This window comes from Saccopteryx bilineata, chromosome 4 (genome assembly GCF_036850765.1).
Source record: "Saccopteryx bilineata isolate mSacBil1 chromosome 4, mSacBil1_pri_phased_curated, whole genome shotgun sequence".
NCBI lineage: Eukaryota > Metazoa > Chordata > Mammalia > Chiroptera > Emballonuridae > Saccopteryx > Saccopteryx bilineata.
The window spans coordinates 217156049-217170321 of NC_089493.1; the positions used below are offsets into that span (position 1 = coordinate 217156049).

The window sequence follows — 14273 nt, forward strand, 5'->3', positions numbered from 1 at the left end:
TTTTTACAATGCATTAGTCTCCAGGACCCTAAAGTAATCAAAATTAAAACTCTATAACACTGTCATTTGGAAGCATAGAAAAGAGAATTTTTTCTTTAGATGGTTTCTTAAATATTATCTAGTTGTTTATCATTTTTATAAATTTATCTTTACTTTATCAGTGAGAATAATAAGGCCTTCCTGAAAGTGAATTGCCATCATTCTGTTTAATAAATTTTAAAGCCATTATTATAAAGAAAGAAAGCTTTGTTAGGGTAGGATTTACTGAAAACTGTATTCTTTTTGGAAAAGGCCAATGATCCCAGGACTTCTACTCTTTGGTCTTACCCTTTGTTTGGTTTCTACTTGGCTCAGATATTGTCCATGGCAATGGGGATAGGGTCTCAATGTAGGTCTGAGGCCTCTAGTGGGACTAAGGAGAAGAAAAAAGAAAAAGAGGGTTGAGAAAGAGAAGCAGTCTAAGCACTGACCTTGCAAACCATTCTGTCATTTAGTTTTTTATTTGCTTTTTTCCACACATTCCAAAAAACAAAGAATATAAGAATTATATGTGAGAAATCAAGAATATTGTTCTGAGAAGTAAATATTACCTAGCACTTTCGCTTAATACAAAAGAATAATTTTATATTGTTTACACCTGTTATGTTTACCTACATCATATTGTTTATATTGTTTCTAATCTTGTTTTCACACTAGATTATAAGCATATTGATTTAGAAGGGGTTAATTTAACTGTATTCCAATAAATAACTTAATGTGTTTGAGACTGACGGTTACTAAAGGGGAGGCATTTGGGGACTGGGTGAAAAAGGTAAAGGGATTAAAAAAATACAAATTGGTAGTTACAAAATAGCCATGGGGATATGAAGTACAGCATGAGGAATATTGTCCATACATTGTAATAATGATGTTTGGTCCAAGTAGGTACTAGAAATATCAGGAACACTTGCTAAAGTACATGGTTGTCTAACCACTATGCTGTACGCCTGGAACTAACACAAAATAATATTGAAAGTAAAAATAAAAAAATAGTTTTACTAAAAAAAGTATTGAGAATTGTTTGACAACTTTACATGTTTCTTGTTTGCCAGTAATGTTAAAAACTGAAAATAAAGAGTATGATAATTCCAGTCTAACCTTGCGTTTGTGCTTATGAAGTTGTGTGTGTGTGTGTGTGTGTGTGTGTGTGTGTGTGAGAGAGAGAGAGAGAGAGAGAGAGAGAGAGGGAGAGAGAGAGAATGGGGGGAAGAAGCATCTCTGAGCACTTGAGCAACCACTTGGCTGAAGAAAACTACAGCTAGCAAGTTTCCTTGACCTTGAGATCATACACTTAGTCAGTGCCTGCCTTAACAGTTGCAAGTCACATCTTTGATTTGCAGCCTGGCTGCCTCAGAATGTGCTGTTGGTGGGTAGAATGTCTGGCAAGCGGGAGAACTCAAAGGGCAAAACAGTAGAGTAGAAAGTGGCTCCTCTCCGAAATAGGTCACAGGGCTTTCCTTTTCGTGATGCATGCAAGGCAGTGCAATCTTTCCAAAAAGCAACTGCAGCAAAACAGAGGATAGTACACTGCAGCCAATATGATCCAAGGAAAATAAGTCTTCAACAAATAAGAACATATAACTTATGAACCTGATTCTACATAGCACAGGATAAAGAAATTAATTTAACCATCAGATCAATATAAGCAGTCAACATTTAATGAAAATGGGTGTTTTTCACACTGGCTTATGTAGTTTGACCTATTTCACTATCTAAATCAATCAGTTTAAGCAGATTGATCTATTTTATTATCTAAATTCTTTCCACATGGATGTAGTTTAAGAATATTACAAGAATGTAAAACATCACACTTGCAGTCATTTCATAGATGATTGACCAAAAATGGAATTTCCAACAGCAGATTGTGAATGATGGTGAAAGTTGCATATGTAGTTTAAAGGCAGATCTAAAACATGATCACTTAGAAGCATGTTTGGTCTGTTACATTCGCCCTCGGGTAGCCTTGCTGGGGAACGGTGGGGCAGTGTAGACTCGTCTGGGGGCTGCGACAGGGACTTTCAGGCCACAGCGTTTCTCACTGGTTCTGAGAAGTCATTCCCAGGGAGAGGGACCACATTCGAAAAGGACTGACAGTTTAGACTGAAAACAGCTTTCAAAGAGACTAAAGTATTGCAAATGAATAAGGACAACAGGAGTAGGTGTTCACCTGCCAGTCTCCGCCACGCAAGATGAGAGCCTGTCTGTACTCACACATGCGCTGACTTAAAAAAAAAATCACATAAAAAACAACATCTTTGCTACAGAGACATTTTTAACAAGTATTACAGAAAGAGCACCAGCTACCAAAAAGAGTTGCCAGGGCCAGAAGGAGCCATCAATCGAAACAGTTTACATTTCAAAGTTTTTTACAAGGAGAGTGAAAAACGTCGCAGCGCCTCGATGGAAAACGGAGGCGCTGTAGTCAAGAGCCTGTGCGCTGCCTTCCCAGTCAAGTTTCTTTCTCCAGAGAGGCCCTTTAACCCTCAGGTTGGTCCCATCAGGTAGAAAGATATAGAATTGTCTCCTGGGGCTGGTGCTCTGAGCAGCTTAGCAGGCTGTGGAGTGAGGATAAAAATCCTCTTCCTTTTATGAGTTTCATAAGAAAAGAGCCTTCTTGCTCTCGGGCACTATTTGAGATTAATAGGTTACTTTTATTTCTATACTTCATCCTCTGGAAATCATTTAACAAATAATTATATCTATATACCTTGTAATTTTTTCCCCTGGAGATAATTCAAGAATTGACCCCTACTTATCTAGGCTTCTTTCATAAACTAAGGAACTGAATGCTAGCAATGCTACTGACCAGGGTGTGCATTTGTTCGTTTCTCCTCTTTTTTATTGGAAAGAAAAAGTTCGTATGCTTTCCTTTAGTCCTGAGGGCAAAAAAAGGAACATTTCTTAAATTCAGTAATAATTTTCAAAAGGTGCATAGTCTAAAGTATACTTTTGTTTTTAGTTTAATTTTCCCATGACATTTCTAAACACTAAATCTAATTTCCAGAATCCATGAAAATAAACTCTACATACTTTCATTCTTCATTCTAGAAGCAGGTCAGATGCAAAGAGTAGTCTAAGAAAACATTTTAATTTTATAATTAAGACTTGGGGAATGAAAATAACAGCAGACACTGGGAACCTTTTGTCACTGACTTGCTTCCCATGAAAATGGTTTTTTGTGCATCTTCTTCCCACACACACACCCCTTAGGCCAACAATTCCTGCACTAAATCCAATGGTATCACCATGTCTCAACCAACAGGCAATTTGTACAACCATAATGAAGGCTCAGACACCCTCATAACCATGAAGTATTGTCATGACTATTTAGACTGCAACAGATTGAATAGAAAGGGGGTAAAATGGAAGTACTACCCTCTGTTTTTGCACACATGTACAAATCCTGTTCATTGTGATCACAAAAATTACAGTCACTTTTTTAGATTGATCTATTGATATACATTACACAATATCACTGAAAAATATTACCAATTTCCATACCAACATCCTTTGTAAATATCACTGATTCTCAATGAACTGCTTCTGACCTGCTGGGCTGAGGCTGTCACCATATGATGTACATAATTCTCTCAACACTGATACATTACTTCTGCTCAGTGTTGGGGGTCAGGCCAACAGTGTAATGTCAAAGATAATTAGCAGCCCTATCTATAACCAGCTACAGGATCACTGCCTAAGTGACAGACCAGAAAAGCCAAGAAAGTGGGCAGCAGTATAAAATCGAAGGGAAGTGCCCATGCATTCTGTGGTTCCAGCAGCTGCTATGGACTATCAGCATCATCAGGAGACCTATTGCATTAGCATAAATTCAAATGACAAATACACAGTGCTAGTCAGAGACTCATTAATTTGCAATGGGTGCAGTGCTCATGACATATTAGTGCAAAATTCAAATGTCTTTGTAGCAATTTGAATTTAGTTGTGAGACCAAAGTCGCTAAAATGAAATGTGTGGGTTTTTTAGCAGTTTATTAAATTATGAACTGTGATGACTATATCCATGCATCTTTTTAAGCAGATGAGGTCCAGCGTGCTCCAGCAGCAAATCGCATGGTTTGTGTTGATATTTTCCTGTCAGACAATTTTCAAGCAGCAGAAAAGATACTAGACTGTCTGCTTTGCTCTGCTGCATGCGGACTGAGAGCTCCCCCTCCTGGACAAATGACATTGCCATGCTAAAATAAAACCCGACCATTTATTGTCTTCTTTTTATATTTTTAACAACAGGTTTTGACACAAAGAATTAAGCTTTGACCAAAGCTAAAATAAAATAATTTGGTATTCATTGTAAATGACACTACATGATAACTTTGTACAAAATTTAGAAGTCACTCTGTATTGAAGTTGGTCTTATATAATATTATATAAAGCTATTCAAAGACCTCATTTACAAGTATATTGTAAAAAAGTAATTTCCTGATTTATATATACCAAGATATAAGAAAAACACCAATAAAACACTATAATTTTCATATTGCTTTCATGGTATCATAAACTAGCTTACAATTATTAGTATTTAATTTTATAAAGAAAAAAGCATAGAGAGAGAGAGCCTTTTAAACAAAGCAACCAAGTATATATTATATTCAACCCAATTGAATGAGATTATGAACCAAAACAGACAAGGAAAGTCAATTCATACTTAGGTCACATACGTCTGATGAGCTAATTTTTCTTTTTATCATAAGGAATCCTCTACCCAATTATTTCAAATTAGTCAAGGCCAATGTATCACTGGAATGCCTTTTAAAAATTGGCATATCTCAGATTAGTTCAATAATGAGATGAAGGAGGTTAACGTGTCTTCAGTATTGATATAACCCAAATACACAAAATGCCAACACCTGCACATCTCAGTATCTAGGGTCTTAGAGCAGACCCAGATCCCCGTTTAAATGATACAAATGTTCACGTTTATATCTAATACTTACAAAGACATAGATTTTAGCATTTTTCTATAGAAGCTATAGCTTTCCAAATCATGTAGCCTGCCTTCAAATAATCTGAAAAGCAGACTACCATTTGAAATTTCCTTTAAAGAGAATAGAAAATTTGCAAGTAAAACATATGCCCTTTGACCATTTGAACGAACTAATCTCCACTGGGCTACAGAGTGTGCATTAGCAGATCCTTATGAAAAACTGTTTATCACTTTCTAAATTTTGAATAAGTTTATATTTAATATAATGTAATACCACCCTATTATTACATCCAGACTTACTTATGTACTTCCTGAGTGCTCAGTTTATGGTGAATTTGGGGAAAGCCATCAAACTGAAAGATGTTTATCTTAAATTTCATTTTATAATATCATTGATGCTTTGTGTCATCTTCAACAATTAAAAGTAAAATCATTATAATGTATTCTACTTCATTACAATAAAATTGGTCTTGAGTTATTTAGTAGGCTCATTTTATTTTATAGTAACTACTGTAAGAAAGATACAGAACTAATAAAGACTGAGAAAGATCACAGTACATTAAACATATGGAAGGAGTAATATATGAGGTTTATCTTTGCAGCTGGATGTCTAGGCATTGCTATTCTTTAACACATTCTCTTTCACCCAGTAATTAGATCCCAGATTCACAAAATGTTAGAGCTGGAAGGTTTATTTTTGATCATCATTTATTTATTTGTTTTTTAATTTTTTAATTCACTGATTTTTAGAGAAGAAGGGAGAGAGAGAGAGAGAAACATCTATTTGCTGTTTCACTTAATCATGCCATTATTGCTTGATTCTTGTGCATGCCCTGCTCAGGGATCAAACCTGCAATCATGGCATGTCAGGACAATGCTCTAACCAACTGAGCTACCTAGCCAAGGGCTGATCGTCTTCCATTTTACAAGCATGAGAACCAGAGACTCAGAAAAGTTTAGCAAATTTACCGAGATTTAATGTCTACAAGAAGGTAAAACTAAGAAACAAAAAACAAAAAACCCTGGTCCCTAGACATTTCTTCTCAACCTTGAGCATACAACAGAATTCTTGAAGGCATGTTAAAATAGATTGTGGGTCTACTCCAAGGGATTCTGACTTAGTATTGTGGTTAAGGAGGCATTCTCATTTTGGGCAAGTCCCAGGAAATACTGCTTTTCTGCTTTTGCTGGTCCAGGGACCACAGTTTGAGAACTACTAGTTTCTAAACCAATTTTTGTAATCTACTGTTATCTTAGTTCTAAAAAATGTTCTCATAATGATGAGCAAAGCAAACTCAAGTTAATACCACATTTCTTTATTGTCCTCTCTATAATAGAGGGTTGGATAATACCTACAGTATGAAAAGTCTAAGAGGACACAGAAAGAATTTAAAAACAAAAAATAAAAGGCAAGGTACCAGAGCCAGATTGCCTGGTAGGGCACTAAACACTGAAAAGATTATTTATGGCTACTGAGGTGACTCTCTATCCCAAGCCAACTTATCAGCAATATTAAATTATACCCAGTGTAAAAGAGCCAGATAATCCTGACCAGGCGGTGGCACAGTGGATAGAGCATCGGACTGGGATGCAGAGGACCCAGGTTCAAGACCGGAGGTCGCCAGCTTGAGCAGGGGAACATCTGGTTTGAGCAAGACTCACCAGCTGGAGCCCAAGGTTGCTGGCTCAAGCAAGAGGTCACTCGGTCTGCTGTAGCCCCCCTGCTCAAGGCACATATGAAAAAGCAATCAATGAACAACTAAGGTGCCACAATAAAAAATTGATGCTTCTCATCTCTCTCCTTTCTTGTCTGTCTGTCCCTATCTGTCCCTCTCTCTGACTCTCTCTGTCTCTGTGACACACAGAAAAAGAACCAGACAAAGCTTTAAGGTCTTTCTCTCTCTCTCTCTGCCTCCCTCTCCTCCACTTTCTGTCTCCCCCCTTCTTCTTTCTCTCTCATTCTCTCCACCCTTAGAAACCTCTGCTTCTTCACTTATTCTCTAAGCATTCCCTAGTGTATCTCTCAAGCCATAGTAAAGAGAGTGTCACTTCTATTATTGCCAAGCTGCCCATTTTCATTATCTCTTACCATAATCATTTGCCTATGTGGAAGATAATCTCTGAGCTGCATTTTCTAAAGTCTAACAGAATCTAGTTAGCAACCAACTATAGAGAAGACAACCTTATTGCCTCCTGCCTGTCCCCACCAGCTATCAATATTTAGACCAACACAGGTTACCTTCTTTTCAATCTCTAAAATAAAATAGCAACCACAAACCTAATAATGAATTGAAATGTAACTTATTGTTGCTTTTATAGTATTAGCAAATTTAGGTCATAAGAACTAGATAGAAAGAGCCCCTGTGTAAGTGAAGTTGAAATCACCAGTGCTTGAAGAACCAGCTCAGAAGTGCAGGAGTATATTCAAGAGGAATTTCACCCAGGCATTAGCTGTTCCTTAGCCCACTGCACAGATTTTAACAAATCTGTTCAATACTCTGGTCTCACAGTTGTAATATCATTGCCCGTTTTCCTGGTTTAAAGAATGACTCTTATAAAGGTAATCATCAAAATAAAATAAAATAGGTTATTGTTACTGTTTTTAAAATAGTGTTGGTTGAAAAAAGAAAGTGACTGGTGGCAATAAAAAAAAACCATTTTAATTATATATATAAGCCTTAATGTTTTTGTGTTATTTTCCCCATTTTATTAAGGTATAATTACCTTTTCCATGAAGTTTCTACATAAATTTTCCTCTTATTGGTTTTCTAGAAAACTTTGATTTTGTGGAATAAGTTTGACTCCAATTCATTCCATAAATAAAATAGCACTTTTCTGAATATTAAGTGTCCTCCCTCCAAAAAAATAACATTCCTATTACTGGGGATCTATAGTAAGTTATTATATTAAAATCTGCTATAGTATTTTACTTAAACTACTTCAGAAAAATAACCTTTTATTTCAAAATGATTTTCAAATATAAATGGTTTCCAAGCAGATTTCACTGTTTCTTCCTTATATTTACTTTTCTACTATTCCCCATTTTTTAGGTAAATCAATCAATCACAAAAAAATAAGATTAACATAGGTTTATCATGATTGCATGTGCACCCAGGGTCTACTGGGCTTACACATGCCTAAATTAAAACTTCCTGTTCACCATCATTTCACCAAGGCCTTTCATTAATGTACTTGTATCTCCAAAATCTTTCCTGATAGGTGCTTCCTTTCTCATACCTTCTTCAGGTTTAAATAAAATACATCTTCTGTCTACCACAATCCTTTAATGCTTTGAAATTTCTGAATTTTAACAAAAGTTGATTTTCTTTTATCTATAGTAAACTGAATTATTTAGTATTTTAATTATCAATATAAAAAAAAACATTGTGAATGGCAAGCAAGATTTATTTTTTTTAGAATGAAAAGCTATGAGAATATGATTCTTCTTTATAAAACAGTAGAATGCCTATTTCTTCCAAAAATATTTTGTATTTTAAAAGAATATAATAAGTGAGGTTAAGTACTGTAACTCAGAGGTCATTTGACAAAAAGTTTATTATGGCTAAAAGCTAGCCTCATGTGAATTCTAAGGCAGATAAATATTAGTTATTAATTCAGGTTATCTGCACTACAACTGCATTTTTATTTGTACTTTTTCATTTTAAATATATGCGCATATACTATTTTTATCCCTTAGTAAAAATAAAGCTAGATATTTTTTGGTGTACTGAGCAAGTCAATTTTATCCATTTCTAAAGACTCCTCTCAGATATTTTTAAGACAGTTATCTTACACTGGCTCTAGAAATGCAAAGGCAATAATAATGAATACATTTTGTCTCATGAAAGAATCTTTATTAATGGACTATGTGAACTTTCTTTGTAGAACTTAAGATTCTATATGCACTTATAAAATTCTACAAAGTATAAAATAAGCATATCACAAATGCAGAGAGTACTGGTTTCTATCTTTCATTTACAGTAAGATCTTGTATTTCAGAGATTAATAAGGAGCCTCCCTGGAGTTTTTAATAAAGCAGGTGCTGTAGTATTGCAGGCAGTTTTGCTTTTCTCTCTCTCTCTTTTTTTTCTCTACCCCCAAGGGGAAAGAAATCTCACTAAAAGTCATGATCCTGTTTATCAAGGATAAATCTAGTATAGTCTGGACTATATACCACCTAAACTGATCCAAATCTCCAGCCCCACCCACTGTTCATTATTAAATTTATAAAGCACAACATGCCCTCTGAAATTACAGGTTGGACTATTCTCTCTCTGTCCTTACCACAGGAAGTATAAAACCAGTTTAGAGTAACTGGCAAATGTAAAATGTTTTAAATTTAAAGAAATACAAGTCATGTGTGAGGGTTAGAATAGGGATGGGGGGAGTTCTTAAATGTTCTTTTTTCCTACAGAGTATGAAATGACTAAAATATATTCAATCTTGTTAATGCTTGTCAAATATTTCACAGTGCAGCTTTGTTAAGATGTTCTACTGACTATGAAAAATCAATTTGGTGGGATTCAGATTCTAGAGCTGGAAGAGCAGGAAGAGACCTTAAATAACCTTATTCTATCAGGGCAAGAGGTGAAAAACTGAGTCCCAAAAAATTAAGTGATTTGCCCAAGGTTTTGCAAAGAGTCCAACTTAAAACTCACATCAGGAAATGCTGACTGACTCCAGCATCCTTCCCACTGCTCATTTCAGCTCTACGGTGTGATTTCACAGCTGACACAAAGCAGTTGTATTATACCCAGGATTATGCAGAATTTCATTTGTGTAGAAATTCATTTGGTATCTAGTTACTACAATCAAATAATATTATTATCTTTAAATTACAGAGATCAATTTAGGTCATTAGCAAAATAAAATGGTTACAGAAGGTCTGTGTGAATTCTTCAAAGCTGTAGTCTCTTAAATGTCAGAAGTGAAATATATTTCCTAAAAAAATAAAATTTGACAAAACTACTGGAGTTTAAGCCACAGCTGTGCAAGCCTCACTGCCTCGTTATCACAGATCTGCTAAAAAAGCAGAATTCAAAGATCTGAAAAGGAAAATATGCTCCATGGCCAATTAATAATTGCCGTTTCCCCTCGTTTATTGGGTTTAGTAGCTTTTCCAAGAGAGACATGGATCACAGGATATTGTGATACGAATAAAGCATTATGGTATGGTATAGATTCAAGCTAACATAACCAAGAGCCTACAAAAAAAAAGGAAGACTAGTTAATATTTAAGCCTTACAAGATCACTACCTATAGCTTAAAAAAAGACCCAAACAAGATAGTTGTTAGGGATGGTGGCAACCGTGTCAAGCTATCTGAACTAAGAGCCTTAATTACTACCCAGGCAAAGCGAAGCCAGCTAAGCAGAGTTCAAGGCAAAGGGGAGGCAGTATCACCAAGTCTAAGTTGATGCTAATATCCTCCCAGTGAATTGTATCGGTATGTCTTAGATGAAGTCATTTACAAAATATACATATAAAGCTGGTACTTCTTAATACATTCCATTGTTTTGAGCTTATATAAGTGTTTCTAAAATAATATGGACATTTCATTGTTAAATTGTTAATGGCTTTTGGTTTTTTAGCATATTTGTAATTTTACTTTTTTCTAAAGGAGGTGGTGATCTGCTCATACTATGATGTGGTCACATTAGTATCCCAACTAGTGATCATCATGGTATAAGTCAGGCTTGTAATAAATGAGATTTTTTTCCTACTGATATGGTAAGAAATTTAAAAACAAAAAGGGGTTGAAGATAGTTAAATTGTGCTTTTATACATAAGCTCTTTTCAACATGAATCAACTCTTCATTTATTTGGTTATACAACTTAAAAAATAAGTGATCTCATTCTTCTTAGTTATTATTTGTTTCATGAGACACAATCCCCAGAATTCTCAATTCCTAGAAATTCAAGATGTTCCTCTTATTGAACAGTTTGATACTATAGTAGAAAGATCTTCGTACGTTCCTCTGGACAAAGGGCAGTGGTAGTCAGGGAGCCGGCACAGTAAGCAAAGCAGGCAAGCAAGTAGCCAGGAATCAGGGGTGCAGTAAGAGTTGTCAGTAAACAGGAGGGAAAGCAAGGTGCTAATCCAGAGAACAGAAGCAGGTATAGTCGAATACATGAAAGGGCCTTTAAAAAGACTGAAGCAAGGTCTGGCCCAGAATGTAAACTCCTGGGGCAGAAGTCAACACCCTTGTCTGATGGGTGGGAAGATGTTAAAGTTATTGTGGGGCTCACAATGGGCAGACACTGAAACAACTCTGGGCCCAGCAATGGGGTTTCAGAGGAGAGCTGTGTGTGATTACAAAGGCTGGGCACTCATGATCCTCCGGGCCTCCAGTGCATCATCTGGAGGAGCCCACTCTCCTGAGCAAACCCTTTGGCAACCTCAGTCCCTCCTTGAGGAGGCTGAGTGAGCCAGTCCAAGTTACGCTCTGTGTATCTTCTGTCCAGGAACTCGCATCATGGACAATAAGCACTACCCCTTCACCCAGAAACCAGGCGAGGGTGGATTCAGCTATGTGGACCTAGTAGAGGGGTTACATAATGGACACTCCCCACCCTGAAACAAATCCTGTGTCATGAGCCGCAGGACTGGGAGGAGCCCCAACAAGAAGCAGCCATGCATCATCTGTGCCATCACCCCAACATCCTTGCCTCATGGCTTATTGTCTGAGGGAGCCGGGCACTAAATGTGAGGCCTGGCTGCTGCTATCCTTCTTAAAGAGAGGTACGCTTGTGACAAGATGGAAAGACTCAAACACAAAGGCAACTTCTTGAATGAACATCAAATCCTTCAGCTGCTGCTGGGGTATCTGCAGAGGCCTTAAGGTCTTTCATGCCCAGGGTTATGCCCAAAGGACCTGAAGCCCACCAATATCTTGCCTAGAAATGAGAAGGAACCAGTTTCAATGCGCATGGGTTCCATGAATCAAGCATGCATCCTGGCGGAGGGCTCCAGCCAGACTCTGGCCCTGCAGGACTGCGCAGCCCAGCAACACCCCATTTCCTACCTGGCCCTGGAGCTCTTCTCTGCGCAGAGCCACTGTGTCATCAATGAGCAGACTGGTGTCTGGTCCCTAGGCTGTGTGCTATATGCTATGATGTTCCAGAAGGGTGACAATGTGACCTGGCTGTGCAGAACCAACTCAGCATCCCACAAAGCCCCAGACATTCTTCAACATCGTGGCAGCTGCTGGCTTCGATGATGACTGTGGACCCCCACAAGTACCCTTACATTCTTCTCCTCAGTCAGCTGGAGACATTGCAACCCCCAGCTCTGAGCCAGCGGAAGACACAAATCAGAACAAACCAGGGGCCACATCAAGGTGATCCCTGTGCCTTGTAAAGAGGTCCCCATTTCTCACTGGAATCTCCATCCTTTCTATCCGGGCCTGCTCTCTCTTATAGTAGGGGACAGGAGTGTTGGGAGAGTCAGCCCAGTCTTTCATCTCTGCTCGCTCTCTTACCCCCAGAACTGGACAGAGAGTCTGAGGTGGGATGGGGGAGGGAGGGCATGTGGAAAGTGAAACTAGTAAAAGCTCTGAGCAGGACTGCTGAGCTTACGCCACAGTGTGCCTCCAAATCTGGGAACAGGAAAAAGTATGAATAGAAGAATAAACTGAAAGCAGTTTGATGGGGGAGGGGGCGACTGGGCACTGAGAATCCACTGAGAATCACTCAGGACTGTGTGCCTCTGAGGGTCCAGAGCCATCCTCCTTTGAAATGCCACATGAGTGAGCCCCAGGAAAGCATGCTGCTGCAGGGCCAAGCAGATAGAGGAAGACCAGAGCACAACAGTAGCAAAACAGCCAGTGAAAAGAAAACGGGCATCAGTCAAGGGCCCAAAGCTGATGCAAGGTCCATCTGTACGTGGGAGTGTTGTTGGGGAAGGGCTTCCTTTCGGTTTGTATAACCCCTGAAATTCTTGGACTAACTAGAAATCGGTTGCCCCTCACCCTCCAAGTACTAGCCAATCTGGTGCAGAGACTCCTGAGTCCGTCTTCATTTAACCTGGCAGAGAAAAGCCAGGTGACTGTCCTTGCATAAAGAGCCTAGGGTTTGGGTTATTTTGATTACATAAGTACGGCCTTGTATTATTGTACTCCTATTTTAAAAATGCCGCAGAGTAATGGCGGAGTAGGAAGCGATACCGATAAATCTCCCCCAAAACTCAACAAGATCTTCAACCAGAAACAGAAAAACCTATACTTGGAGCCTCCAGATGCTTCACAATACACCCGAAGGTATGGTCAAGTGAAAAATTGGCTAAATATATAACCAAATCCTGAAGGAAATAGGGAGTAAGAAATGCTCCGCCTTCCTCACTAACCTAAACAGGGCGGCTTTCTCTGGTAACTGTGAATATAGAAACTGAGGCGGGCAAAGGGGGTGCATACAACCAGGCCGTGAGCAAAAGGCCGAACCAGGCTGTGGCACGGAGATCCTAGCGGAGGTAAAACTGTTCCTGTGGCAAGCCGGGCAATACAAGCTAACACTCGCGCCAAACCCAAACAAAGAAAGACAAGCGGGGCAGCCATTTTACCCGTTCTCCTGGTTGGTGCGCAGTTAGTGGGCGAGAGATCTCTTCCTAAGCCCCAGAAGTGGGTGTCCGTGTTGCCCCACAGAGAGGCAGGGTCAGAGGCCTTTCTGTGGGCCGAAAGCAGAATCTCTGGGCAGCCCCAGCGCCCTGGGAAAGCCGCGCACGAGAGGGAGCGAGAACTAATTCCAACGGTGGAAATTTTCCGTGCTGGTGAGGGTTTCACTCAGGAAAACGCGGCCGGCCTCATATCCTGGTGTGCGCGCGCAGATAGGTTGTGAGCGATACCTCCAAGTGCCTCGGCAGGGCGCGCCCGTGTTATCGCACAGAGGGGCAGAGTCAGGGGCCTTTGTGTGGGCAAAAGCGGAATCTCGGGCCGCCCCAGCGCCTTGCAAAAGCCGCGCACGGGGACGGAGCAAGAGCGAATTCCAGCGCTGCAAATTTCCATGCGGTTGGGGGTTTCACTCAGAGCGTGATACTACTGGCCGGATATCCTGGTCTGCGCGCGCAGATAGTGAATGAGAGTTTCCTCCAAGCACCCCGGAAGTGGGTGCCCGCCTGTGTTACCGGACAGAGTGGCAGAGCCAGAGGTCTTTGAGTGGGCGGAAAGCCCGCCTGATTATGCTAGCAGCTCTGACTGACTGAGCCTTACCCAGAGCCCTGTGCTGAGCGGAAATAGAGTGGGGAGTTGCCAGCTCTTTGAACCTCTTACTATCCAGGCAGAGGCAGCAACAACCCCATAG

The 14273-nt window shown here is 39.3% G+C and overlaps 1 pseudogene; it reads left to right on the forward strand.

Annotated features, from left to right (window-relative positions):
- The window catches only part of LOC136335640 (serine/threonine-protein kinase 16 pseudogene), a 149905-nt pseudogene extending 137566 nt beyond the window's left edge, over positions 1 to 12339 (forward strand).
- The last annotated feature ends 1934 nt before the right edge of the window (positions 12340 to 14273 follow it).